Raw genomic sequence first — 27,915 nt, forward strand, 5'->3', positions numbered from 1 at the left:
CTACAAGTCATCGTCATCTCTAGACATGTGATCTCTGCCGCCACAGTTACTGTCATCACTGCAATATTGGTTTCTAGTATCATCTTCATCCTCGCTGCCTTCAAGTGTGCCAACTGCTTCCATCTTATCTCTTAGAAGGTCTTCTAAATTGGCTTCAATGACAGTGCCTTCTCCATCATGACTAGCTTCGAGCATAACCTGATCACCATCACCCAGCAGGACTTCATGCTCATTGTTAGAATAGTTATCATCCTAGTGCACTTGATGCTCTATTTCATTCATATCATACATATCCCTATGTTCAAACTTCTGCACGACCCACCAATCTTTGTCCAGGGAGGTGTCCTACAGATAAAAAATATTACTTGCCTGTGTCGCGAGAATGTAAGGGTCGTGCTTGTACCAGAATGATTTAATGTTGACAGATTTGAAATGTCCGTCATTGTCAATGCCAGCAAACTTTGTATTGCTAGCTAGATTGTACCAGTCACAGCGCAGAAGAACCACTGTCCTATGGCTTTGTACGCTGTAGTTATACATCAACTGAATAACTTCTCTAAGGACACCATAAAATTCCACTGATTGGCCTTCATGTGTGATGGTGGTCTCTGTTCTGTGTACGTAGGGATTTCTCGCGGTCAACAGTGTTATACCTGACTCCATTAATACTACAAGCTACATAGACCCGGACTCTGGTATCAGGACCACATGACAGTGCATACAAACCTTCACTGACCTCTGTTGGTTTCTCTCTACGCAGCCTCTCGATCTGCACACAAACATGAAACCACCGTCACCACTAAGTTAACATATAATTCTACCAATGATCGGCCTAACAGAACTAAAATATGCTAATCACACACATGAAACTTAAACCACGCTAGAAACTCTACTGCTAGCCTACTATCAACATCATCATTTGCCCCTTCTTCCTCTAAAATTTGTTTATATATTATGTAGCACATATAAGCATTATTATTGGTAACATTTCGTACGTAATATATGAAATAGCAAATCAGGATATAAAAAATCATACTTACTCCACATATGGTCCAACCTCATCATAGTTATTAAGCACATACCAAGCTAGCTTATTGATTTTGGCTATATCATCGATGTTCACTGCCTTAATCTTGCTAATGGGCTTGATACCATGTATGAAAATAGAGGTGTCACCATCTACTGGCCCATCATGTGACATATTGTCGTCCTGATTATATCTTGTTTTAACATCATCATCCATGAACCTCTCCCAAAATGCCAATGTCTCACTTTCTAAATAAGCCTCCGCAATTGATCCTTCGGGCCTGGCCCTATTTCGTAAGAAATTCTTCAACATGCCTAGTCATTGTTCTATTGGGTACATCCATCCGTACTATATGGGCCCTCTAAGAAGTGCCTCGTCAAATAGATGGACAGCCAAGTGCACCATAACATAGAAAAAGGCTGGTGGAAAAATCTTCTCAAGCTTGCATAAGATGAGTGGGATGTCACGTTTTAGCTTTTTCATGACTTCTTTCCTCAGAGTTCTACTGCACAGTTGCCTGAAGAAGTTCCCAAGTTCTGAAATAGCTTCATATATATCTTTGGGAACAAAACATCTTAAGCCTGCAGGTATGATCCTCCGGAGAAGGACATGGCAAGTATGCATTTTCAGCTTGCCAACTACCTTGGTACCATCTGCACTTATGGATTTTGCTAGGTTGGCTACATAACCATCTGGAAACTTGACACCTTTAAGGAACTTGCAAAATTCTGCTCTGTGTTTTTCCTTCATGACAAAGAAAGCTTACAGGAATTTAAGCGAGGTGCCTTGCTACACGCCCTGATATTGTGGCCTTATGTTCATATCATGCAAATCTAGCCCAGTGTTCGTTATGTCCTTTGTCTTGCCCTCCACTTTCAGCAATGTCAAAGAATGTTTTCATATGTTCTTCTCAATGTGCATGACATCAAGATTGTGTGGCAGCAATAGGTCCTTCTAACACGACAGTCCCCACCAAGCAGATTTTTAATTATAAATCATTGGCTCTCCACACTTTCATTTCTTTTTTCCCACCATGCTTACCCTTCTTGAGTTCCTCAAGGACCTCTTATAAGGTGAACTTTTCCAGCGCATCTCGGTCCTCAGTTTCTCCATCAAAATCCAAGCTCTTCCTCCAAGGGTAAGTCCTAGGAAGGTAACAATGGTGTCCAAGGTAGCCTAGCTTATGTCTTAGCCTCCTTGACAATGGATTTTTGTCACAATAAATATATGCATAATAATCTTTTGTAGTTCGGCCTAACAAGGTGCTTAATGCTAGAAAATCGTGTATGCATCAAAGCACGACAACATGCAGAGTGAAGCCTTCCTTATTATCAGGATGTAGTACATGAAAAATGTTGACACCATTCCATAGTTCTTGCAGTTCGTCTATAAGAGGCTCCAAGAATACATCAAAATCATTTCCTAGAGAGGTTGGGCCCGGGATCAGTAGAGACATATAGCAATTCGATGGGTTCACACATTCCCATGGTGGCAGGTTCAGAGGCGTTACAAGAATAGGCCACATACTATATGTCGAGCTAAAGTTGCCCAATGGATTGAAACCATCTGTGGCAATGGCAAGCCTCAAGTTCCTTGGATCATCTACAAAAAATTTGTGCTTTCTATCAAAGTCCTGCCATGCCTCCCCATCAGCTAGATGGATTATTTCACCGATATTCTTCTCTCGCTTAGTCTCGTGCCATTCAGCATCCGCTGCTGTTCCTCGAGCAGCAAAGATCTTCTATAACCTCGATATTAGTGAAAATGCCTCAAGACCTTATGAGGATCCTGCCTGCTACCATTTGCATCCTCCCATCTAGATACTTTGCATTTTGGGCACACTTCCAATTTCTCACGATCACCCCGAAACAACACACAGTTGTTCTTGCACACATGGATACTTTCATAACCATGTCCCAATTCTCGAATATATTTGTGTGCCTCCTCACATGATTTTGGTATGTTGCTCTTAGGGAATGCATCTGACAGCAATGCCAATAGTGCATCAAAATAGTTGTTGCTAACTCGATAGTGGGACTTGATATAGAGCAACCTAACAAGGAAGGATAATCTTCAAAATGTAGATCTAGAAGAAACTGATTGCTTCAAATCCTCCAACACTATTTTAAACTTTGGGACTCTTCTAGCCTGCTCTTCAGATGTCAATAGGTTCTTCAATAAATCATCAAAATCCGGTAATATGTTATTGTCGCTGTCCTCCTGCTCTTCCTCCTCTTAAATCCTACCATCATGATGAGATCCATGCACATCTGATGGCTCTATAATGTTAGTACCTCCTCCCTCTTCCCCATGATGAATCCATGTGGTGTATGTGGGTGACATTCTGTGTATAAGTAAGTCATCCTTCACCTCCTACCAAGTTTTAACCACTTGGTTAAGACAATGTGTACATGGGCAAGGGATCTTTTGCTCTAGGTATTTTTGTTTAACCATATCCATGAACTCTTCAACTCCTATGATGAATGTCAGTGAGAATGGTCTCCCATTAGGAATCCTAGATTTATCCATCTGCTGTAGCAAAAGTACGCAAAGTCCGTTAGAGTTTAGACCATTGGGTGTACAATGGCAAAACTAGCATTAGAACAAAGCATATAGTGTTCAAGAGCACTAATCCATGCATTTGTTCATAGCATACTATGGGACAGTCAGGTTTTCTATTTTAGCGTGACAAAAGCATTGATTTCAATTAAAATTCATACAGAATATCCTTTCTTTATATGTACTTTACTTTATCGTGTACAGAAAATGCAGTCCTATAATCATAGAAGAAGGTACTCATACCTTTGTTCTACGAACTGGCATGGCTCGGTAGCAAGGCGCCTCTGCCGTGGCACACACCTGCTCATGCAGACTCTAATGCCGCCACGCTCCACCGGGAGAGCGCCGCCATGCCACCAAAAGGACGCCTAAGCCACCATAGCAGACCGGGAATCCTCTGCCTTCGCCACAGCCGCAAGTCCAGCGGGCATAGATTTGTTTCCACTTGCAGGGGATATCCAATTTAGGTCAAACCTATAGGGCATCCACACAGCCAATAGGATACTATAGCGTCTCCAAAGAGATATCAGCACAGCCGAGCGTATAGCGCAATGGTAAAGACGTTCCATTCCTGGATCCAGATCCCGCGTTTGACTCCCAGCAATCAAACCCTTTATGAGAAATTAAACCCCGACAGCACATATGGTACAACTAACACGCAAGCCGTCGGGTCCCACAGGTCGGATGGAGATGGAGAAAGGTCCCATAGGTAGACGTGACACGTAAGCCATTAGGTCCCATAGATCAGATGCAGAAGGGTCCCGTAGGTACACGTCGAATGGAGAAAAGACTGAGCAGAGACTTTTATGATGAATTGCAGGCATCACGGATGAGTAACTGTAGGTCCCATATGTACACGTCGGACGTCTGGTCCCATAGGTTGGATGCAGAAGGGTCCCACAGGTACACGTCAGATGGAGAAAGGACCGAGCAGAGACTTTTATGACGAATTGCAAGCATCATGGATGAGCAACTACAGGTCTCATAGGTACACCTCGAACGTCTGGTCCCATAGGTTGGATGCAGAAGGGTCCCTCAGGTACACATCGGATGGAGACAGATTGAGCGAAGACTTTTATGATGATTTGTAAGTGTCATGGATGAGTAACTGCAGGTCCCACAGGTACACATCGAATGGAGAAAGGACCATGTGGAGATTTATGACAATGTGTTGTTCGTTACAGATCGAAAACTTCATCACAAATGTGTAATTAGTTCAATGACAAAGCCCTGGTCATCACAGTTCTAAAGAGGATCGTCATAGATGAGCAAGAATAGGTGCGTGAAGCTTTTTTGTCATGGAACATGTGCTGTTCTATGATGCTTTCACGTGACAATGCATGATTTTGTCATAGATAGGGAGGGTTGGAGGATCGTCACCATAGATCTATGATGAAACGTAAATATTCGTCATAAAAAGCGATATTCTATGACAGTTTTAGAATCGTCATTAAGATTTTCATCATAGAAGTGGATATTTCTAGTAGTGATCTTTCTCTTCCAATAATCATAGCATGTGACATCAAAGAATGGTGGTTTGCCCCACATGATTAAACACAACTTGAGCCATCTTGACACCAAGGTTATTAAACCTTCAATCAAACGGTGACCACGGCTCCAATACCACTTGAAAGGTCCTAAATGGCTAGAGGGGGTGAATAGCCTATAAAATTCTCTACAAAGTCACTAGAGCACAAGGTCAGTAACCTAAATGGTGAAATACAATTTTGCTCTATCTCTACAAGGGTTGCAAGCCACCTATACCAACAATTCTAGTTGCTATAATCTCTATGGTCACACAAATGTGATGTCACTACTCTCTAAGTTAGTGAGCTCTCAAAGACTAACTAAAAAGCCTCACTAACCAAACTAACAAGCTCTCAAAGACTAACTACATTAAAGAGCTTGACTAGACAAGAATGTAAACAAAGTAAATACAAGAGTGTGAGGTGATTATACCGTCGTGGCAAGAGAGATGAACCAATCACAATGAATATCCAATCATTCACCGGGAGAATTCCAATGCACAAGAGACAATCAATTTTTCTCCCAAGGTTCATGTGCTCACCGGCACACTAATCCCCGTTGTGTCGACCAACACTTGGTGGTTCAGTGGCTAATAGGTACCACACACCTAGCCAACACTTGGCGCTACAAGAACCTACCCACAAGTGAGGTAACGCAATGACACGAGCAATCCACTAGAGCTATCTTTTGGCTCTCTGTTGGGGAAGGACAAGAGCCCTCACAATCACTGGGAGATGACCACGAACAATCACCAACTCGTGCCAATGCTCCTCCACTGCTCCAAACCGTCTAGGTGGAGGCAACGACCAAGAGTAACAGGAAATCCACAGCCACAACGATCCCCAAGTGCCACTAGATGCAATCACTCAACCAAATGCACTAGGAATCACTCCCAATCTCACTATGATGGTGAATCAATGATAGAGATGAGTGGGAGGTGTTTGCTTAGGCTCACAAAGATGTATCACTGATGAAAATGTGCAAGAGAGGGAGCTAGAGCCAGTCCAAGTCTATTTATAGAGCCCCCTTGGCTCAAGGAGCCGTTGCCAACAAAAATAGCCAACAAACCAACCGTAGGACTAGTCTGTCGAGACCGTCGGACCAGTCCGACCCACTGGTCCGACCCACCAATGATCTCCACGTGTCACTTCTTTCAAAATTGACCGTTGGTGCCTCCAATGATCCATGCCACGCCTAAGTTGGACTACTTTGGAACCCAGTCAGACTAGTCTGACCCATAGTCCTACGTCCATGAAAACCAACACTGAGAACTCTAGAGAGCGAAAGACAAGCATCGGACTGGTCCTACGCCAAGGCATTGGACTACTTCAACTAGTCCTACGCTCCTTCAACTGTGTGTGGTTACATGAACAGTAACCTTGTGCAGTCCGACGCCCCACCTATACTCGGTCCGACTCACACACGCTCTAAATAGAGAGGAAGGACCTAGCTAGCAGCGAACTGGTCCCAATGTGCATAATTGCCCTTTTCCTAGGCCAACTGCTCATCTCACAGCATGTAAAACTCTTGTGCATATCCATCATCATCCTGCCCTAAAGCGACTCATGATGGCTCAGCTTTTGTGAAATTGTCTGCCACGGACTCCTGTGTTTCAACGGTCTCTTGGTCAGAATATGAATCCTTTGGAAAGTATCTATTCAGCTCGTAGTGTGGGTCTTGTGGGTCGTATGCTGGTATTCCATCTTGTGGACCTACTATCACGATCCATTTTCCTTTCTTTGTCTTTTTTGAACGCTTCTTTGCATGTGATTGCTGTAGGGCTTCCTTTAACTCTTGGTGACAGGAATCTAGCTTGCTCTTTAGAATTGCTCTCTCTTGTCTTACTAGGTACAGCTCCCAGTTGGTGTCTTGTAACTCACTTCCAATCTCTTTCGCCTTAGCTATCCATCTTGACAACTCTTGTTGCTGATTTTTGTAGATGGTGTCAAGTGCATGTAGGTACTTGACAGTGGTTAGTGCTGTGTACTCTGGTGTCTTCAGGTCAATCTCCTCTAATGCTCGTACCTTCTCACACCACGTGGGGGTGGTCTGATTAGGCACTAGAAAAAATCTAGCGGGAGTGTGCTCAATGTATTCTTCAAAGATCTGACAGTACTCTGTAAGGGCCTGGCATACTGCTTTTTGACATGTATCCTGCAACTCTTTTCCATAGGCAGTGTGGTATCGAGTTTGAAATGTTGGGCATGATGGATGTTCTAGAATTCACACACGAATCTCACACTTAGGTACACCATCCTCGACATACTCACGACCGTAGTACATCGGTGCCTCGGTGTAACCTAGTCGCTGTGGTGTCTCCCATAGGAGTGGTGGGAATCCTTCAGCGGTCAGACAGTCCAACCTAACCCATTTGTCGTCCATTGCTGCAAAATCCACCACAAGGGTTAGAACATTTTGCAGCAAAAACAAGAAGCGACAATGAGACGGGTTTGTTGCCTTTACTACAATTAGGTTTGCGGTTATTCCTATTGCTATAAAACTATCTAGCATGTTCCAATCCTAGGGCTTTGTCCTACGGTCAAGCTTGGCTCTGATACCACTCTGTCAGCCCCTCAATTTGAGAGTCCTCAGTGCATCCGTATTTGCGCCAGGATCATGCACAAATACACACTAATCACAGGGATGGTACACAGATATATAACAAAAGGTTCTGAGCTTTATTGATACTAAAATAAGGTCTACAACAGTGGCCCAAGGGGCATAGTCATAGACTACATAGCTAGCGGAAGGCTACGGCCGTGAAACGGCATTATTGGTGGTCTCTAAAGCGAAATTATAACACAACGAAATGACATCCTATTCCATAGGCAACGTGAGTGCGGACGAAACCCTAGCCTTGATGTCACATTCCTACAATCGTATCTCCTTACGGGAAACCTAATCCTTGTGGTACGCTTCATCTTCGAAGTCATAGTCTTCTTCTGTGTCGAGGTCTGTGAGTCAACAACAGGTGAGTACATACATACTCAGCAAGTCCCAACCATAGGGTGGAAATAGAAGTATAGTGGTGATTATAATTATGGGTTGGGTCCTAGCGGAGTATTACCATTCCCACTAGTACCTGGGTTAGCATCAATTCCATTACCAGTTTCATTACACATAAAAGTAAAGCTAATCATAGTATCACATCCTAGCATTTGCCCATTCTAAGGACGTGGCTATTCGAATAGATTTAATAAACTCTACAGAGGTGTACAAATTTCCCCACATGATAGGTGCAACCTCATCCATGATCAGTGGATGAAATAGACCTAACGAGACCTCGTACCCGAATGTACGCGACCTTAGATGTCCATATAACTCTACTAGGGCTTCTCAGGGGTTGGAGACACAAAACCGGAAAGATACTAAATCCCCCCAAATGTGATGATACCAAATCATCACAAAAGAAAAACATGGCTCGAACACGGCAAAGAAAATAGTGGCTCGAACGCAGCCTAAAAACCAAAAGCTTAATGTGGAGGATCACATAGCAACCACGCCAACCGGATACGGAAGAAAACCTATCCCCCGTATCGGCTCCTAATATTTCGCTGCCTACATAGGCCTCCTAGTAGATATTATACTTCTATCTAACGAGGTGTGAGATCAAGCGTACCCATATAGACATGTGGCTGTACGAAAATAACTCACTAGGCGAGAGGGACTACGAACCGGTCCTTATATGACCGAGGCAAGTATCTCCCATAGGAATCCTCTCTAGGCATTCTTGCCATGATAAACTACCTCCATAGCTTACCACCACTCGCCCCATGTCGGGGTTTAGTTCAGGTTTAACAAGTTTTAAGTTCTATTATTGTCCATAAATCTAGTCATGGTGTGAAGCTCATAAAATAACAAGATAACCATTTATCTTAATCGTATCGCATTAACCGAGCTCATTTTCTAGGGTAATAATCTCAGTCATGTTTTAGCATTTCGGTGGTTTAAAGCAAGATGGTAGGGAGGGGAGCTAGGACTTGCCTTAATCATTGACACTTTCTGGCACGTCTACGAAATTCGGGTCTTCGTCCTCCTGACGATTATCATCGTCTGTCGGACGTATCGGTCGAATAAGACTACCGCTATACGCAAAAGAAAAAGGCAAAAGAAAACATAGAACTATATGGTGGCACTAGGTGCAAATGGTAGGGTTTGATTTTAGATGAATTTTAGAAGTGGTTTCATGCAAAAAGGAGTTAGGTTTTAAAAGTTATGTATTTTAGAAGTTTATTCTAGAGCTAATTAACTAGGTGGAATTTTATATGCATTTTCTGATTCATGAAAATATGTGCAAACTACATGGTTAATTTCCCTAATGCATCTAGTTTATTTACAAATTTTCTGGGAATTTTTCTAAGCTAGGAAAATGCATTTCTAACTCTCTGTGTACACTAGCCGGGTGTACCCAACATTTTTCTATAGCGTACCCCGCGCTGTGTGTGAGGTGTGTGTGTGATAGGTGGGCCATCTGCTTACGTCAGCAGTGACGGTGGCGGTGGCGTTTAAGCCGTGGGCCCACGTGTCGGTGAAAGAAGGGGAGAGAGAGACTGACGGGGATGGAGGGGGGAACGGCAACGCCGTTTCCTCCCGATCCCACCTAGCGGAGACAGAGAAAGGGGAGGAGGGGGAACGGCGGTGGATGGAGGTGCCCACGCCAGTGATGACGTAGGGGAGGGGAAGCAGGGCTCGCCGAAGCGGCTTATGCCGGCGGCGTTAGTCCTCGGGAGTGGTGGATGAGGGGAGAACAGGGTATGCGGGGTCACACTGCAACCGGTGGCGGGGTCGCCCGTGGCGGCACTGTGCACTAGACTCAGCCCTAGAGGCCCTATACTACTCAGCTAACTGCGTGTATATGTGTGAGGGCGAACAAGAAGTGCAGTGGGGGTGACGGTGTGCCCTGGGGTGGCCTCGCTGGTGATGGCCGACGGCCATGGCGGCTCGGCAGAGCAGGGCTCACGCGAACAGCGCAACATGGAGACCTAAACTACCTACTAGCTACTACATAAGGAAGAGGAGAGGCTTGGGGACTCACCGGTCGCTCCAATCGGCCCGAGACGCAGTGGAGAAGATGGAAGGAGAGGGCGGCGCTGATGACGCCAATGAACTCCAGAAAAGGAAAAAGTGGAAAAAGAGGGGAAAGAGGAGGGGAAAGGGGAAGAGGAGGGGGAGATGGGGTGTTCCCGCCCTCGCGGAGCTGGTGGTGGAGAGGGCGAGGTGAGAGCTCTATCGGCCGAGCCTATTTATAAGCCAGCTAGGCCGATGTCCCGACGACGAGATATTTCTCACGGACATCCTTATCAATCACATGGCCACACCGTTGACCTCGTCTAGTCACATCACCATGGCTGGCGCTGTGGTGTGGCGGCTACTCTGGTGGATCGGCATGGCGGCGACCATGGCGCCGACCGTTGACGCGTTCACAGTGAGGGGGAAGAGGGAGGAGGAGAGAAAGAGGGGCACCGTGGGGTCTCGCTGTCGCCGTGCCGCCGTTGATGTCCTGCTGGCACCGGGGTGGCGCTGGCGAGCGTTGAGGCGGGCGCTGTGCCGCGTACGGCTGCCGGCCGCGAGGTAGGCGATGGAGCTGACGGGCAGGGCCCGTTCGTCAGCGCGAGGGAGAGGGAGAGAGGGGGAAGCGGACGAGGACGGGCCGAGCTGGGCCGCGGCTTGCTGGGTTGGCTCGCGCGGGAGGGAAGGAGGAGGGAGGAGGGCTGGGCTGCTGCTGCGGGCCGAAAGGAGGATGAGGAGGAGAATGAGCCCATGAGGCTTTTCCTATTTCCAAATTCCTTTTCTATTTCCTATCTCTATATGCATATGTTTCAATGATTTCAAATTTAAATTTGAATGCATGTGTGTAAAAGGGTGCCACCATAAGTTCAACAAGTCAAGCAAGCATTCACACACAAGGTTGGACACATATATTTTTATGTTCCTATGTTATTTTACTTGTAAAAATTATTTAGGTTAGCTATATGTGTTATCTCCTATGCAAAATTTAAAAAGTTCAAATTTTTAGTGATTTTTAAAACTAGGTCAAATTTTTAGGGTGTTACAATAATATATTATAAACATGAACTATTTAAGTAGATTAGTTTTGACTATTAAATCCTAAACCGTCCACTTTGCAGCCTTAAACTATTCAAAGCGTGATAATAACATCTTAATGTAGAATATATTCAACAAAGTACCAACGTATGTGTGTTTATGTAGTAATCAGAATAGAAGCTGAAAAAGTGTAGTTTTCTTGAAGCTTGTGCAAAAGGAGTGCAGTTTTGCTCAACTTAATGCATCATTTAAAGTTCCTCCTGTCCAGCTTCCTACCCACTGGTTTAGTCAGAAGGCAGCAGGAAAATTTTGATCATTTTAAAGTAAATGCACTAACTTTAGACCATATGACCAAAGAAGATGATGATTCTAAAATTTAAAATAGAGAGTAAAGCATAGGGAACAAGTGTTGTGGAACATATGCACCAATAAACAGTAAACCTATTTGTGTCATCAAAATGTCTGATGTTACTTACATGGAATCCAACAGTTCTTATGTATGTTATTAACCCAGTTGTTTCTTCTGAGGAAAGGTTGATACCCTCATAAAGCTTTTGGGCAATCTGCAGTCATATAATGAGTCACATGAGCCAACAGACTCCGACATAAAAATACAATACATAATGAGTCTAGCAGAAACAACCTTCATGGTATGCCCTGCAGTAAAATGAAGTTTGTTTGCTGCATCCTGCTGAAGGCTGGATGTAATATATGGCATTGGAGGATTCTTTTGAATTTTATTTCTTTTAACACCTAAAACTTCAAACTTAGAAGAATGAATCCTCTTTTCTATAGCTTGCTCTTCTTCTTGAGAGGATATGGAAAGTTGATCTAGTTTTTTTTTTAATTCAAATGCTTTATACGGAATAGAATACATGTGCCATTTGAAGGATCTGCAGATTGCATTTTGAAGTATGTCTGTACTGTCCAGTACTCCTGTGGCTTAAACTGCTCTATTTGTCTGTACTGTCCAGTACTCCTGTGGCTTAAACTGTTCTATTTCAGCTTCTCAATCGCAGACAAGGGCCAAAGCAGCAGATTGGACCCGTCCAGCTGATTGGCAACCAGGCAACTTCCGCCACAAAAGTGGTGATATGCCAAACCCAATTAGATAATTAAGGGAACGGCGTGCAAGATAAGCATTGACTAAGTCCATGTCAATATACCTCGGGGACATTAAAGCCTTTTTTATTGCATCCTCAGTTATTTCATGGAAAGCAACTCTTGCAACAGTCACATCATAGCCCAATGCACCTTGTTGTTCAAGCATTTCTTTGATGTGCCAAGCAATCGCTTCACCTTCACGATCAGGATCAGATGCAAGAATTAAATTTTCTGCTCTGGAGAAAAGAGAACATTGGCAAAAAAAAAATAGCAATGTGTTATTAACTCAACAAAAGGTGTAAAAGCAATCAGCAATATGTGTGTAGAACTATTACCTTTCATACTATTAGCTTAGTTGAATTCAAATTAATAAACTACCACTAGTATAAGCAGAAGTCCGGTCTTAGGGAAAAGGGTTAGATTACACAGTTGACGTGGCCAAAAGATATGTTCAGATACAGTTCAAACTAAAGTTGAGGCCATTTTACCATTTTGATGAACATACAAGTATAAAAATAAACAAACCTATACAAACCAGCATCACAATAGTTTTTTCTATATTGGTCAACCGCAGACCATTTGTCGGGTTCATAAACCCGGGGTCCCTCATGGACCTGCTTCCCAGCAAAGGCTCGGCCCAGCAGACGACGTTGCGAACGACGCACAACTCCTAGGCCGGCCCAAAAACCTAACGACAGGCCAGAAGGGCAATCCAGTCTCCGACCGGAAGGCCTGGCCGAGGAGGAACGGCGCTCGCTCGCCTCCGACTCTGAACCGCCCCTCCGACCGGAAGGCCTCGCTTCCGACTCCGGCCCGCCTCTCCGACCGGAAGGCCTCACTTCCGACTCCAGCCCGCCTCAACGACCGGAAGGCCTGGCCAAGGAGGAACGACGCTCGCTTCCGACTCCGACCCGCATCTCCAACTGGAGATGCACTGAACCTCTACTTATAGCTCTTCTCCGACTAGCGCAGTCGGAGCCAACTGGGACCAACCGATCGGGGACGCCCGCTCGGTGAGAACCTAGGAAACGAACGGAGCAAGTAAGGTAGGACACTCAAGTCAAAAGCAGTACCAAGGACCGTACCCTATACACCTGCAGGACCATACCCTGTACACCTACCGTACAGTACCAACATGACATGTCAGGAGGGTGCCCTACAACCTTCCAGACGTGTCAGAACCCAAGCAGTGTTGTGGGCGCCGTCATTTGCCATACATGGTGAATGCGGTAAAACCTCCCACATGCGTCTGACACAGACAGTATTGTGGGCGCCTCCATCATCTTGTACCCGACGGTGTGGGCAACAAGACTTAGTAGCATACGTACTCTCTCTCTCGCTTATAAGGCCGTCCCCTTCATCTATAAAAGGGGATGCGCTCTCTCCCAACAAGGAGGATCGATGAACAACACCCCCAACGACTCTCGAGCAATTCGAACAACCAACGATCGACTCACCCTCTACTAGCATTAGACACTCTAAAGCTACACAGAGCGCACGCTCGAATACTTAGCGCACGTAGGAGCTCCCGTCACTCTCGGCCCTTCTGTCCGGAGTCTGACCGGACCTCTTGCACCCCCCATCTTTCTCCCTCTCGTTTGTAACCCCACAGCAAACTTCGAGCACCTGGGCTCAGGAATAAAGTCACCGACCGACTCAAACTGGACGTAGGGCACGTTGCCTAAACCAGTATAAACCCTGTGTCACTGAGTGTTAGGCCACATCCGATCACAACATACAGCACAACTACAAATATTTATGTGTTGGTCACTTTCTGCACTGACAGTTGGCGCCATCCGTGGGGAAGACGCCGTACGTTCATGCTTTTGGTCATCGGATGGCCCACCTTTCCGCCATCTTCACCATGGCGGGCTCAAGCGATACGACTCGCTTCGGCTCACTGGAGTTTCCTGCACTCTCACCTATTGGGATGTGGGTTCCACTCGTCTTCGAGCCGTCCCAGGCCTTCCTCTTCGGAAGCCTGGACTTCGTCGCCGAACGGCTCGGCGTGCTGCGCCTCCGCGAGGAGGCACTTGTTCCGGCGCCCGTCGGAGAAGGCGTGTCCTCCGTCGGCTCCGGGAGTCCCGACGACTTCAACGACGAGGCACCTGTGCTTTGCTTTGAGCCCATGCTGGGCTCAAACCCAACTGTGAGTAACGTACGCTTTGTTCTTTACTTGCTTTTTACTATTTTCCACCGATTCTCTGGAGGGACCCCGTTGCCCCTACAGCGACCGCCATGTGACCGGTTCCCCTACGGCCTTGTGTCCCCCGCTAACGCATATGCCCGGGGGCTCTGAAGGATGCTGGCGCTACCCCCTCTCACATCTGAATTCATGGGGATGGCGAGCTATGCTCCTACCTCTTTTCATGACCTCATGGATGACGATGTTGAGAGTGACGGCTCTAGCATCGGCGATGTCGTGGCACCTAGCCACCCTCTGTCTCGGGAGTGCGCTATGGCGGACGCCCCGGGACAGCCGCCGGTGGTAGCGGAGTCTCTTCAGACCCACATCCCTCTGGACCCTCGCGCAGATGCCCTCACGTGTGCCCAGGCGCATGGTGAGGAGCTATGACAAAGGCGGTAGAACCAGCCACCACCTATGCCGGCACACTCGGTGCAGCATGATGCGCCCCGTGCGCGTAACCCAGCGAGCGGCGCTCGGATCACGCCCGCCAGGTCTAGCGCAACATAATCGACGGGGGGAACAACCCCCCATAGTTCGCTCGGGCTAGCCAGAACAACACCATGGCGGCGATGCTCCTACGTGGCCTTCCCGAGCCAGACAACCCCCATGAACAGGCGATCCATGGGAACCTCCAGGCACTGGTGGAAACCACCACCATTCAACAGGCAGAGAGCTCCACATCGCGCCACCGACTCACGGCCTCTCTCTCCACTAGGGGAGTGGGGATGCAACGGACGAATCGCTTATCCGCTCGTCATTGTAGCCACCAGGCGCGAAATAGGAGGGCGCAGCTGCGCCACAGACTGACCCGACACCCGCTCCACACCGACCACCTATGCGCGAACGCCTCGAGCCAAACCAAGATGCTCACAGCGTCATCAGCAACCGGCATTGGGTCCGGCATGATGATGACATCCATCAGGCGGCGGTGAGAGCAGATGACACAGGCTCCGGCCGGACCATCGAGGGGACCGGTGAAACACTCCCAAGGCGTGGTCACCAACCCAATGACCGAAGTCCCAGCCCAGATGGCCCGGGACCATGGGCCTTTGGCCGGTGCATCTAGAGAGCGCCGTTCCCACAGCGCTTCCGACCGCCGACCAACATCGCCAAATGTATGGGGGAGACGAATCCCGGTATATGGCTCAAAGACTTTTGGCTCGCCTACCGAACCGGGGGAGTGGATGATGATCACTTCATCATTCAGTACCTCCCCATCTACGTGGGAGAACATGTTCGAGCATGGCTCAAATTCCTCCCGCACGACAGCATCCGCGACTGGGCAGACCTCAAGAGGATCTTCGTTAGAAATTTCTAGGGGACATATGTCCACCCTAGAAACTCCTGGGACCTTAAGAGCTACCAGCAGGAGCCCAGCAAGTCCCTACGAGATTACATCCATAGGTTCTCAAAGCGGTGCAACTCCCTACCTGATGTCATCGACGCGGACGTCATCAGCGCATTCCTCTCTGGGACAACCTGCGAGTCCCTAATCCACAAGCTTGGCTGCCTGAAGCCCTATACCATCCGCGACCTCCTCGACGTCGCCAAAAACCATGCCTCTGGCGAGGAGGCAGTCGGAGCGGTCTTCAACGAAGGCCAGGACAAAGGCAAGGCCAAGCGCGAGGACTAAGACGAGGGCCCCTCCACGCAGAGGGGCAAAAAGAACAAGAAGGATCGGCGCCGGCCGGCCAACTCTATGTTGGTGGGTAGGCAAGCAACCCCTGTAGAGTCTGCCTGACCACTTCGACAAGCTCATGGATAGCCCATGCACCAACCACGCTTACCCCGTCAAGCACCTCTACAAGGCCTGCGAGCTCCTCAAGCGTTTCCTACGACAGGCAGGCGAGCCAAAAGAAGGAAAAGTCAAGGAGGCGGTAGCCAAGAAAGGAGGCGCGATGGGCAAGGATGGCGATGGCTTCCCTAACCCCAAGGAATGCATCATGATCTTTGGGGGATCTGATGCCGTCTACTCCATGCGCCAGCACAAAGTGCGCTACCGAGAAGCGTGCATCGCTGAAACGGACGTCCCCTCCTTCCTTCGCTGGTCGGAATCTCCGATCACCTTTGATCAGAGGGACCATCCCTCCCACGTCGCTAGACTAGGTCACTACCCACTCATCATCGACCCCATCGTCCACAAGAAGCACCTCACCAAGGTGCTAATGGATGGAGGCAGTGGCCTCAACATCCTCTAAGTCGACACCCTCGATGTCATGCGCATCCTTAGTCAGAGCTCTCCCTTCCATGGCGTGATCCTAGGAGCATAGGCATACCCACTCGAGCAGATCGACCTGCCCGTCACGTTTGGCGACCGAGCCAACTTTGACTCAGAGGTGCTCACCTTTGAGGTGGTGGACTTCTCGGGGTCTTACCACGCCATCTTAGGGCGGCTATGCTACGCCAAGTTCGTGGTGGTCCCCAACTACACCTACCTAAAGCTGAAGATGCCAGGACCGAATGGTTCATCACTGTGGGTAGCACCTTCTCGCACGCCTTCACGTGCGATCGTGAGCATTACGAGCTCGCCACTGCCGTCATCAACTCTTCCGAGCTCCCACGGCTCGAGGAGTTGTTGACCCTAGCAGTCCTGGACTGCAACAAGCCAACCTCTTTGACTACCTTCCGCCCACTCGAGGAAACTAAGGTGGTGGGGATCGACCCTGTATGGTGATCGAAGTGATCTGACCGAGCGCCTACCAACTGAAGGACGACAACGGCGACGTTCTCACCAACACTTGGAACATCGAACAGTTACATCGTTTCTTCCCTAAAAATTCGGTCGTACCATTTTTTCATTCAACGTTCGCTCCTACAGAGCACCCCGGCCCGAACACTTTTGGCTCGGGTCGCTCGGGGGCTCCACGGTGGTGCGGTACCACCTCTCTTTTTATTTACTATCATATGGTAAATACCTTTCTACCCGCATGAAAGGGTAGTCTGTTCCTTTAATTACCTTACATAACTTTTCTTCAACATTCCGACCGATCGCACCCCGCCTCTACCTACGGTTACGAGCAGCTGAGCCTCGCGGGCCACGCCTGGGCTCTTAAGGTTCCAGCCTACGGGACGAACGGGTAGGTGCAAAAAAGAAAGAATAAAAACAAAGCTATGCTAAGGTAAAAATAAGGAACGGACGGGACAAGCTTCCCCGAATGAAGTAATTCATCACAAAACGAAAATTGATGTATTTGTCAATACAACTGCTCACACGGGGGCTCCCCCACGAACTTAAACTTTTACATCTGTTGGCTACTTCTATTGTGGCCGCTCGGTGGCATCGGCCGACGACACGACCGCGCGAAGATAAAGGCTGCTCGCCCTCTGATGGGGCAATGCTCAGCTCGGACGGAGCTTTTGACCCGACCTCCACTCCATCCGCAGGCTGGGTGATGTCTTCTTGATGCATGCCTTCAGCCACGCTCACGGCGAGCCTCCATCACCCACTATGCGAAGACTTGCTTGGCCACCAAACTGTGTGTGTGGCAGCAAGCTTTCCCCGAGCACATAGATGGCGTCCGCGCTCCAGTCGTCGGCGTACCCTCTGCAGATAGCGGCAAAGTCCAGGTCTAGGTGTCTTTCAGCGGCAGGCACCAAGTACCGCAACAAGTTCATAAGTTCATGAGCATCATCCAAGAGCGTTTACTGCCACCAGACATAACCACCACTGCAAGGGCCCCGCCTGGTTCCGCTCCCTCGACTTCGGCGAGCGCAACGGGTACCTCAAAGGCGTTGCACCCATAGATGCTCAGCAGAAGAACATGGAGCTCCAGACTTTCCCATATAGATAGGGCAACTCCTGGACAGGGACGCTGCCTACCGTAATATGGCCGCCATGGCTAGAGGATGTCTCTGACATCTCATCAAACTTTATGAACTGGCCAACCTGAGCAGCTGTAGGGGTGAAACCCCCCACCGGCGCGGTCCTAGGCAGCTTCCCCTCCGACAAGGCTCGCTCGGTGAAGATCCGCCAGAAAGAATCCACGTACGGCTCCATCCTGAAGAAGGCCTCATAGATGGTGACGAAGTCGGCGACGCGCAGCACCCCAGTCAGATTGAGGTGCTATAGCTCTAGGCTCCACTCATTAAGGAGCCCGCATAGGATCCAATACGCCACCTCCCTCGGTGGCAGCACCCCCTTCTCGGTGAAGGCAACCAGCACCGACTCGCTCACAATGGATGACCTCCAACTAGACATTGCGCTCTGGATTCATGAACGGATCTGTAAGTTTCTCCTCTCCCTCGCTCTACCCTTTTTTCTCCTAGGAACCACCGCGGCACATGAATGCTCTTGGCGAGAAGGAGGAGAGGCGGGAGATGGGGAATAGGCAAAGGAATGGGACGAAAGCCCTTTCCCTTCCCCTATTTAAAGAGGCATAGCAGTTGAGGAAAGGCAAAGGATTGGGGCGAGAAACCCTCTCCCTTCCCCCATTCAATGCGGATGGGATACGACGGGACGCACCCTGCCCGACGAGACGGCGCCAAGTTAGACAAGACGTGGCCTGGGCATGGCCCACCACTACCGCACGCTGGGCGTAGGAAACAAGACGCAACCACCCCCAGGCGGCCCTCCGCCTTCCCAGGCGGGACTTAGAAAGGCCCAACTATGGGATCTCCGCCCAGAAGAGACCAATGGGCTTCCTGAGTTGATTGGACGGCTCAGGCGAATACCGAGAGACAGGTAAGGAGCAGAGGGACGCCCCATGTTGGTCATGCCGACTTCATCACGAACGACGAGCTCGGATCCTGGTCGGACATATCCGATAGGAGCTCCTCAAACCCCGTCACTCGAGTCATTAAGATAACATTACCAGTCCCCCTTACTTTGTTTGATTTTCTAAATACATAAACATTCATTCATCCATTCTCATACACGCATTCACATATTCATCCATGCACGCATTCATTCATTTCATACATCCGAAGCATTGCATATGCAGTTAAATGCATCACAACGCTCCATGTTGCATCATGAATCGACAGTTGCCTCATTCGACATGAGCAACGACTGACCAGGGTTCGAAGGCCGGTCCACAAAGGGCTCGAGGCTGCCCCGCATCAAACAGAGCTAGGGGAGAAAATGTAGATGAGCCCCAGCGGCCCTCGCCCAGTCTGCTCCAAGGCAGACAGGGTCATCTCGACCTTCTCGTTCGATCCTAACCTCAAGCCATGCCCACAGAATCTCCATCGAGGGGAGGCCAGTGGGCCACCTGGGTCGGTCTCCGAAATGACCCAGGCATCTATCGGGACGTGGGTTAAGGAGTAGCGGAAAGCCACATGAGGGCTATGCCGACCCCATCACGAACGACGGACCCGGATTTTACTCGAACGTGCCCGTTAGCGAGCTCACCGAGCCGTCACTCGAGCCATCGAGGCAAGCAACATTAGCTTAGCCCCTCTGGTTTAGAAAACCGCGGACGGGGTAATGCATGAAACTCAAACGACCCCAACCAAGCCCAATAGGGCTCGAGGGCTTAGGATGCCCAAAACACCTCGGCATGACCTCACTGACGCCTAGATTCGTGACTCCAAGTCGCTCGATCCCTCATTGCGCCTAGCGCCTGGATTTGCGACTCCGACTCGCCTGATCCCTCGGTACGTCCGACGCCTGGGTCCGCGAGTCTCTCTCGCCTGATCCCTCATTGCGCCCAGTGCCTAGATCCGTGACTCTGTCTCGCCCGATCCCATGGCACATCCGACGCCTGGATCCATGACTCTGACTCGCTCGATCCCTCATTGCGCCCAGTGCCTGGATCCGCGACTCCAACTCACCCGATCCCTCGTTGTGCGTAGCGCCTAGATCCGCAAGTCCGTATCGCCCGATCCCTTAGCTGCGCCCGATGCCTGGGTCCACGAGTTTGTCTCGACCGATCCCTCGTTGCGCCCAGCACCTGGATCCGCAACTTCAACTCACCTGATCCCTTGTTGTGCCCAGCGCCTGGATCCGCAACTCCGACTCGCCTGATCCCTCATTGCGCCCTTACGCCCAGCGCCTGGATCCACGACTCTGACTCGCTCGATCCCTCGTTGCGCCTAGCGCCTGGGTCCATGAGTTCATCTCGCCTGATCCCTCAGCTGTGCCCGACGCCTGGGTCTGCGAGTCCGTCTCGCCCGATCCCTCGGCCCGTCCGATGTCGGAATCCATGAGTCTGACTCGCCCGATCTCTCATTGCGCCCAGCTCCTGGATCTGCAACTCCTACTCGCCCGATCCCTCGATATGTTCGACGCTTGGGTCCGCGAGTCCATCTCGCCCGATCCCTCAGCTGCGCCCAATGCCTGGGTCTACGAGTCTATCTCGTCTGATCCCTCGGCTCGTCCGACACCTGGATCCACGACTCTGACTCGCTCGATCCCCCGTTTGCGCCCAGCGCCTGGATCCGTGACTCCAACTCGCCCATGAGTCCGTCTCGCTCGATCCCTCGACTGTCCCATGGCTGTGCCCGATGCCTGGGTCTACGACTCTGACTCGTCCGATCCCTTGTTGCTCCCAACGCCTGGATCCGTGACTCTGACTCGCCCGATCCCTCGGCACGTCCGACGCCTGGATCCATGACTCCGACTCACCCGATCCCTTGTTGCGCCCAGCGCCTGGATCCACAACTCCAACTCGCCCGATCCCTCGGCATGTCCGACGCCTGGGTTTGTGAGTCCATCTTGCCCGATCCCTCAGCTGCGCCCAACACCTAGGTCCATGAGTCTGTCTCGTCCGATCCCTTGGCATGCCCGACACCTTGGTTGGCAACTCCATCTCGCCTAGTCCCTCGGCCGTGACCAAATGCCTGGGACCACGCTCCTAGAAACGATGGGTCAGAAACTGGAAAGAGGAAGTTACGCCCACCAAGGTGCACACACTCATGCCCACTGACAAAAACCCCAGGCGATTCTGCCCAGATCACCCGGGGGCTCGAGGGCTACACCCGCGGGTGCACTCGCGCGCACCCGCTATCGAAACAAAAAATTCCCCCACTGGCAACACTAAAAACGCCCTAGACGATTCTACCCGAATCACCCAAGGGCTCGGGGGCTCCTGTTGGATTCATAAACCTGGGGTCCCTCATGGTCCTGCTTCCTAGCAAAGGCTTGGCCCAGCAGACGACGTTGCAAACGACGCACAACTCCTGGGCCGGCCCAAAAACCTAACGACAGGCCAGAAGGGCGATCCAATCTCTGACCGGAAGGCCTGTCCGAGGAGGAGCGACGCTCGCTCACCTCCGACTCCGGCCCGCCCCTCCGACCAGAAGGCCTCGCTTCCGACTTTGGCCCGCCTCTCCAACCGGACGGCCTCGCTTCCGACTCCAGCCCGCCTCTCCGACCGAAAGGCCTGGCTAAGGAGGAACGACGCTCACTTCTGACTCCGACCCACGTCTCCGACCGAAGATGCACCGAACCTCTGCTTATAGCTCTCCTCCGACTGGCGCAGTCAGAGCCGACTAGGACCAACCGACCGGGGACGCCCGCTCGGTGAGAACCTAGGAAACGAACAGGGCAAGTAAGGCAGGACACTCAAGTCAAAAGCAGTACCAAGGACCATACCCTGTGCACCTGCAGGACAGTACCCTATACACCTGCAGGACAGTACCGACAGGACATGTCAGGAGGGTGCCCTGCAATCTTCCAGACGTGTCAGAACCCAAGTAGTGTTGTGGGCGCCGACATTTGCCCTATAGTGTTGTGGGCGCCATCAATTCTCATACCAGGCAAATACAGTAACCCCCCCCCCCCCCCACATGCCTCCGGGCATCGACAGTGTTGTGGGCGCCGTCATTTGCCATACATGGTGAATGCGGTAAAACCTCCCACATGCGTCTGACACAGACAGTATTGTGGGCGCCTACCATCATCTTGTACCCGACGGTGTGGGCAACAAGACTTAGTAACATACGTACTCTCTCTCTCTCTCGCTTGTAAGGCAGTCCCCTTCATCTATAAAAGGGGATGCGCTCTCTCCCAACAAGGAGGATCGATGAACAATACCCCAACGACTCTCGAGCAATTCGAACAACCAACGATCGATTCACCCTCTGCTAGCGTTAGACACTTTAAAGCTACACAGAGCGCACGCTCGAATACTTAGCGCACGTAGGAGCTCCCGTCACTTTCGGCCCTTCAGTCCGGAGTCCGACTGGACCTCTTGCACTCCCATCTTTCTCCCTCTCGTTTGTAACCCCACAGCAAACTTCGAGCACATAGGCTCAGGAATAAAGTCACCGACCGACTCAAACTGGACGTAGTGCACGTTGTCTGAACCAGTATAAACCCTGTGTCATTGAGTGCTAGGCCACATCTGATCACAACGTACGGCAAAACTACAAATATTTACGTGTTGGTCACTTTTTGCACCGACACCATTATTAAAGTATAACATGTATCAAAGTTACAAAACAATCTCACCAACAAATAATACTCAAGTATATTACAGCAGTAACTGATGACAGTAATACTACGATCAAAACAATAATGTGTCAGCATACACAAATGACAATAGTGATACTTCTACGTAGAAGAACATAAAAATAAGAAACATAAACACTCAAATTATCTGCAACAAAATAAGAAACTTGAATACTCAAACTATCTGCAGGGAAAGCTTAGAAACTATATCACCAAATGAACCAACTACTGATGTTTTCCATATTTTCTAGCCTACCACCATTGACTAACTTGCAGAATTATGCGGATTGGAATCCATTGTTGAATACAATAAAACATCATGGAGACAAACATCCATGCAAACCTATCGAACATTACAGCAATTACTTCTATAATGATAGGTCTATTTGATTTTGTGTTTCTTTGTCTCTGTAATTAGAAGGGAAGCTAATGCTTATAAAGCTTTGACAAAAAAATGTGAAACTGTTTTATACAGGAGAACATGCGTAATCAAAGCATATGTATGTTTTATGTGAACAGAAAAAATGTATCCATACTACACGCTACGAAAAACATACCCTTTCAGTGCAACTTTAATGCTCTTAAGGTGTGTCCAGGCAGCAGCAGGCACCTCCCAGACCATGCTGAAGTCATCATCAGGGCGGACAGATTTTGATCTACCTGATAAATCTCTCACATGACCATAGCTTGGTAACACTTCATACATGTCCCCAAGGTAATTCTGAATGACTTTTGCTTTCGTGGCTGATTCCACAACCACAACTGATTTGGCTCTGGGAGGATACAATGGCACCAGTGGCTTTTTCTCAATACCAGAACCATCAATAGAGGATTTCATACAAATCTCAGCTTCAGAAGGTACAGAAGAAGCAGCAGAAACCTTTGCTTTTGACTTTGACCTATTATCCACTTTTTTCTCTTTAGAACTATCAGCACCCTTTTTTGATTTACAATTATCAGTCTTCTTGTTTTCTTGGTTCGCACTAGTACTCTCAGTCGTCTTTGTTGCAGCTTCACGAGTTCTAGCAGATACATCTTTTTCTTGGTATGTACTTCCTTTTCTTTCATATCTCCATCAGCTTCCTTTTTACTTCCTCTTGAACTCTTCCTCTTGGCAGTGTCAGTCTTAGCATCAGTAACACTCTTGGCGCTGTTACTAGTAGATGTTGAAGCCTCGTCAGCAATGGTGCTACACGTAGCTAATGTGCTTTGGCGTTTCTCAGATCTATGAAATAAACTATGTGCAACACTTCGGTCTTCCCTTCTCATATTTAGATTACTGAATGAAGTCTTATTTTTAATAAGAAACCTTAGCTTTTTACTGCATGTAGTTGAGAATGGTCGTGAATTACCAATATTATTAGCCTTTAAAGCAATTTCATAGCTGTCTGTGTCTCTGAAACATACAGAACTACGGTTGCCAAAGAGCCCAGGACTAAAAAAGGCACTACTTTTGGGCTGTAAGGCAACCCCAAAATTAGTTCTTGAAGCTATTTTCCTTGTTGAATTGCCCCGGAATGCAACCCCGCACATTTACAAGGGCGGAATGGTAAAAAGGGCCAGGGTGTGGAAGAATATCTCTGAAACACCTCGAATTGAAGCTGTAAAGGAAATAAATAGACAACACATAAAAACAAGCACAACCCTTTTTTCTCGAACATGCTATTGGCACGGTATTCATTAAGCAGAATGAGAGTTTTACAAATTAAACCTAGGACGGTAATTTATGATTACCGAGCCAAACACTGACAGAGATCACACAGTTGTGATTTACAAAAGAAAATACTTAGCGACCAAGAGAAGGATCAAGCATCAAGGCCAAACCCAGCAGGCCCTGCGCTCAGCGGCTAAAGAGCGTCATGCTCGAAGCCAGTGAGGTTCAGCTCCATGGCAACCGGATCGAAGTCTGGAGCGAAGAGCGTCTAAAGGGCCTCTTGTTTGGATGACGACAACAGCGCAGCGAAGAAGGCCTTGATACTGTCCAAAGCCATAGGGTTCAGACCCTGCGGCATATCTGTGATCCCCAGCTTTTGTTTGAGCACATTTTGTGCTTGGACAGTCGGGTTGGAGGCCTTGGTCTTAGCAGCCAGCCTCCCACTCTGACGCACCGACATCACCATTGAAGGTGTCCTGGACCTTCTCAGCCTCGGCTTGCTGAGCAACGGGGGCTCAAGCGGGATGCATAGCCACACCTCCAATTGTGCCAACAGGGACTCGGCCATCGATACGGGCGGCGCCGCGTTGTCGACGCCCGGATGGCCAACCCGCGTTGGTGTAGAAGCGGACGCCTGATCCACAACGTCGTGCTATCCCACCCGTGGAGGCGTGACTTGCGGCATCTCCAGCTCAGGCGACAACGGGGGCGAATCCGTCGCTAGGGAGGCGCCCGCCGGAGTAGTAGGGCACCAAGGTGTTGTTGGTCCCGCTGGCTGGCTCGCGACGAGCGAGGCGATGAGCTCCTCCAGCATCGGATCAACCCACGTGGGAGGCCCCGCACCCGCGCAGGGCTCCAAGAGCAGCGGGTCCCGCTCAGGAAAGCAGGAAGCAGCGGCGGCAGAGGCTTCGCTCGGCGCCGTCGGAGCAGCCCGTGCCAACCTCCCGAGACGCCTTCGTCGTTGGTGTCGCTGGCCACCGCTTGCAGGGACAACGCTGTCCGGCCCGGTCTCACAAGCGCCACGCGAAGCACCGTGGTCCACTGGCCGAGCAACAGAGTTGCTGGTGGGCTCACTGTGACCCTCCCTGGTAGCAAAGTCAACTCAAATGAAATATTATACCAAATTATAACAGGTAGAATCATGAAAAAATCATTCCCTCCCATCCTCATGATCACGTGAAAAAGAAAGAATGACAGAACGGCAAAGGGCAAAAGCCATTACTATCTTCATATACATTCGCCATCAAAGGGAAAATAGGAGCTTCATTTTAACTTAAATCCCATATTCAGTAAATGTTCTTAGTTGAATAATTCTTTAAGAAAGTAGATGAAACAAAAGAAAGATAAGGTGATTGACACAATGGTGGTTGATGGTATCTGGTATGTTTTATTGCTTGCAAATCAGACTTGCAGATTGTTGTGCAATGGCAAAGAATGTCTTTCTCAGTAACCAGGGGATAATATATTGATATGCGCCATGTCATAGCTCCCGACAGAACCTTGCTGTTTCGCAAAGCCACATTTTTTTTTTGAAAGAAAAAGGAACGAGGCTTTGTCTGTGGCTCAAAACGGCGAACAGGTAGCGTTCACGCCGCACCACCATGCACCCCAGACACTTCCGGACGTGATAAATTCTCATCAGAATGAGGAGGGCAGAGAGCCACTCACCATTGCGAGCGGCGGCGGCGGCAATAGCGCGTGGGTGACGGCGCGGTGTCGCTGGCCGTAGCCGTACGGGAGGAGGAGGTCGAGCTAGAGTGCCATCGCCAGCAGTGACGGATACAGAACATGATTGAAGGAGACTGGTCTCTTCTTCTTCCTCTCTCTCTCCATTTTTCTTCTTTCCTCCACCTCTTCTTCTCCCTCACCCTCCCCATATTTCCATTGATGCACCAGCTATAGGGGGGCTGGAGCGCCCCCAGCCCCCTTTAGATCCACCCCTGATGGCATTAAAGGGGCGGGCGCGAGCGCGCTCAAGCGAGGAGGGCCATTATTTCTTTCGGGTTAGGTTTAGCTAGGGTTTTAGGTTCAGGTGGGAGTGGATTGCGAGGTGAGGGGTGCCGAGGAAGGAGCAGGAGGCGGCGGCCGAGCTATGGGAGGGAGAGGCGGCGGCCGGCTGGGGCTCGAGGAAATATCTAACCGCCTCGCTTGTGTTGGACCGTTGGGGCGTTGGGGTACTAGTGCTATGCCCATGAATGGGCTAGATTGGGCTGGTAACAAATTTTTAGTGGGCCTAAGGGTTCCTTTTTTTAACCATAATAAGGGTTCCTTGTTTGTTAGGGAAAAAAAGTTATCCTCCTTTACCGTTAAGGCCAATCTCAGTGGCAGTTTCATAAGAGTTTTATTTGCATTTAATAACATGTCATATATTTATTTTTGATGACATGACAATGTTTTAATGAAGAGAGAGACGAAATGAGTTTCATGGAGATGAGACTCTCTTGGCACGATTACCAACTCTCTATGAGTCTTAGAATTAAATGCTTATGAAACTCTAGAATGAAACTTTGCATTGAGAGTGGGTGCTTCAACTAAGTTTTATTTCATTTTGTATGACATGACAGTCTTGGAAGCAGTGTAATAAAACTCTCCACTGAGACTAGCCTAACTAGTAATAGTTTTACCTTTAATAACTATGATCTAGAATGTGCTCGACAGTAAAACCAGACACCATTATCCCTCAACTATTTTTTTTGTCAAATCAAAGTATAAACGTAAAAACTCACATATATACATCCCCTGCAAAGTATTTAATACTCCTCCTATTTCAAATTACAAGACGTTTCGCTTTTTTAATACATTGCTTTTACTATGTATCTAGAAGTGTATATCTATGTGCATAGCAAAAGCTACGTATTTAGAAAAAAACAAATCGTCTCATAATTTAGAATGGAGGGAGTACCCTACAAATCGCACCTTTGTTGGTTTTGAAGGTGGTGTTAAGTGCGAGAGTTCATTTCACCTCCCTCAAATATTGCTCTAATTGTCAGCGTCACAATAACATTATGCATTGGCTACATCCCTAGACTTTACCCATGAATCGGATTGGCTTGCTTGAGGGGGAGCTGCTCGTGAACAAGGATTTGGTGGTTTGCATTTGCCATTTTATATGATTGTGTCAGAACTTTGCATTTGTGTTGAAACAATGCATTTCTAGTTGCATATTTTGGTGGAAACACAAACTTTGGCATGTAATACTTTTACTTATACAATTGTATGGTTTCTACTAGAACAACTTGGTTATGTAATTTGCGGTGAACTATGTTGCTTGCTAAATATTTTATATAGTTATTTAAGACTTGTTCTAAGTGGTTGTGCAGTTCCAAGGATGGATTATATGATTTATGCTTCAAAAGATAAAATTATTACATATCTTATACACCTCGGTTCCCATCTTGTAGGGGAAACTTCATCAAAAT

General features: G+C 48.7%; 1 pseudogene; it reads right to left on the reverse strand.

Annotated features, from left to right (window-relative positions):
• LOC136523830 (uncharacterized) lies at positions 1 to 26,818 on the reverse strand (annotated as a pseudogene).
• Positions 26,819 to 27,915: the final 1,097 nt, after the last annotated feature.

Source organism: Miscanthus floridulus, chromosome 18 (assembly GCF_019320115.1).
Source record: "Miscanthus floridulus cultivar M001 chromosome 18, ASM1932011v1, whole genome shotgun sequence".
Taxonomy (NCBI): domain Eukaryota; kingdom Viridiplantae; phylum Streptophyta; class Magnoliopsida; order Poales; family Poaceae; genus Miscanthus; species Miscanthus floridulus.